This window comes from Talpa occidentalis, unplaced genomic scaffold, assembly GCF_014898055.3.
Source record: "Talpa occidentalis isolate TD23 unplaced genomic scaffold, MPIMG_talOcc4v2.1 talOcc4.5, whole genome shotgun sequence".
Classification (NCBI taxonomy): domain Eukaryota; kingdom Metazoa; phylum Chordata; class Mammalia; order Eulipotyphla; family Talpidae; genus Talpa; species Talpa occidentalis.
The window spans coordinates 70,002,872-70,005,667 of NW_023604861.1; the positions used below are offsets into that span (position 1 = coordinate 70,002,872).

At 37.5% G+C, this 2,796-nt stretch overlaps 1 pseudogene; it reads left to right on the forward strand.

Moving 5' to 3' along the window:
* The first annotated feature begins 2,022 nt into the window (after window positions 1-2,022).
* Window positions 2,023-2,361, forward strand: LOC119259824 (60S ribosomal protein L36a-like; annotated as a pseudogene).
* The last annotated feature ends 435 nt before the right edge of the window (window positions 2,362-2,796 follow it).

Sequence of the window (2,796 nt, forward strand, 5' to 3'; positions counted from 1 at the left end):
ATTTCTGCTAACATTTTTATTATTTTCTTTCTTCTACAGACTTCTTTTTTTTTGTTGTTGTTCTTTTTCCAGTTCTTTGAAATGGGAGGTTAGGTTTATTTATTTATTTTTTGGAATTCTTTCTTATTTCTTGATGTGGGCCTGTATTGCAATATACATTCTTTTTATTAGTGCATTTGTTATGTCCCATACATTCTGGAAATTTGTGTCCTCCTTGCCACTTGTCTCAATATTTTTTAAAAATTGTATTTATTTTTATTTAAAAGAACTGGGGTGTAGGCGAGAGGTACAGAGGGTGAGAGGCTTCACCAGAGACAGAATGGGGAGCAGAACAGGTGGATTTATTGAAATACATTGCTAAGGGGAGCAGCGGGTTAGACAGGAGGGTTCTGCTGTGCCATATGTGGGTTAGCTCCCTGGCCTGCAATCAAACTCAGGCAGTCACAACGATAGCGTTGAGACTTAACCCCTAGGCCGCCAGGGAGGCCCCTCAATGTATTTTTAAACTTCTTCTTTGATTTCCTCATTAATCCAGTGGTCTTTCAGTAGTTTATTATTCATTTTCCATGTAATGAGGGGTTCCTTGCTTTCTTTTTGTATTTCATTTGTAGTTTGATGCCTTTATGGTCTGAGAAGATACTTGGTATGATTTTTCATCTTCATGTGTTTGTTGATATTTGTCTTATGACCTAATATGTGGTCGATCCTGGAGAATGATTCATGTGCATTTGAGAAAAATGTGTATTCAGATTTTGGGGAGATGCAATATCCTGTAGCTATCTATTGGGTCCATGTGATCTATATCTTTATTTAGGGCTATGGTGTCCTTATTTAATTTCTGTCTTGTTGATCTATGTCTTGGTGAGAGTGGGGTGTTGAAGTCTCCTACCTCATGTGTACTCTCTCCAATGTCTGTTTTCAGAGCTGATAGTCATTGCCTAATGTATTTTGGTGCTCCCTCATTTGGTAAGTATATATCGATGTTATGTCTTCCTGGTATATTGTCCCCTTGATCATAGTGTTCTTTGGTGTCTCTTGTCATCTTTTTTAGTTTGAAGTCTGTTTTATCTTCTATAAGTATGTCTAGGCCCTGCCTTCTTTTGGGGGCCATTTGCTTTCAGAATTGTTTTTCAACCCTTTACTTTCAATTTACGCTTATTTTAGAGCTCAAGTGTGCTTCCTGGAGGCAGCAATAGGTTGTATTCTTTTTTTTTTTTTTTTATCCAGTATAGTACTCTATGTCTTTTTATTGGTAAGTTTAGTCCATCTACAATTCGGGTGATTATTAATACAGGGAAGTCTGTACTTGCCATTTTGTTCATCATTTCAGTTCTCTCTATTCATTCCTCTGCTGGTTTGGATTTTAAGTCTTCTTGTAATATTTCTTGGAGAGGGGTTTTAGGAGAAGCCAATTTCTGAAGATTTTATTTGTCTGATAAGGTCCTTATTTTTCAGTTGGTAGAGGGATGAGAGCTTTGTAGCATAAAATATTCTTGTTTGGCACTTTTTGTCTGATATCAGCCTAATTGGTTTTTCTCTATGGGTAATCTGTTTCTTTCCCCATCGCCTTCATTATTTTTGCTTTGTTTTGGATTCTTAGTAGTTTTACTATTATGTGTCTTGTTGTAGTTTTCCTTTCTTATGGTAGTTTGGTGTCCTTCTGCTTCCTCTGTGTCTATTTTCGTTTCCTTCTTCAAGTTTGGGAAGTTCTCTTCAATTATTTCCTTGAATAGATTTTCAGTTCTGTGTCTCGCTCATCTCCTTCTAGGATTCCTATGACTCATATTTCCTTTCCTCAGGGTGTAAGATCTTAAAGTGTTTCTTCATTCTTTTGTATCTCTCTTTCCTTTTTTGGTTCTTTTATATCTGTATCTTTGACAGTACTAATTCATTCTTCCATTACAATTATTCTATTTTTGTGGCTTTTCCCAGAATTTTTTAATTCCTCCATTGATCCCTTAATACCCTTCAGTTCCTTTCTTTTCTTAAAGATTCATCCTCTTTTCTTTCCGTGCTGATAGCGCTCTCGCAAGCATGGTGAATGTTCCTAAAACCCACCGGACCTTCTGTAAGAAGTTTGGCAAGCATCAGCCCCACAAAGTGACACAGTACAAGAAGGGCAACGATTCTCTCTCTGCCCAGGGAAAGCGGTAGTATGACAGGAAACAGAGTGGCTATGATGGACAGACTGCCAATTTTACAGAAAAAGGCTAAAACTACAAAGAAGATTGTGCTGAGACTTCAATGTGTTGAGCCCAACTGCAGATCTAAGAGAATGTTGGCTATTGAGATGCAAGCATTTTGAACTGGGAGGAGATAAGAAGAGAAAGGGCCAGGTGATCCAGTTCTAAGCTTCATCTTTTATTATAAATAAAATCTTGAGAATTACATTTACTTAAAAAAAAAATAAAGATTCATTCTCATTCTTCCATTTGTTGATTATGTTTCTCATAATTCTGTTCCTTTTCTGCTTCTTTTAGTTTTTTAATTAAGGTGATTCTGAATTCTTTGTTTGTTAGGCAGAGAAATTCTTTATGTCAGTGTCATTAGGTTCCAGAAGCTGATTTTCTTTCTGTGGTGTATTGTTCCCAGTATGGCTTGCTTGGCCATTTGCATTTTTCATTCTTCACATCATTTGCTTTCAGGTTGGTTGTATGCATTGGGCCACTATTCCAATTGTGCTGGCAGGCGTAACTTCTGGGTGCTCTTACTGGGGTGTGGATGTATCTTCCTTGTGCCTGGGCTGCTGTGGTGGGGCATGTGGCTTCTGGATGTCTGGTGCTAATGGGAGAGGTT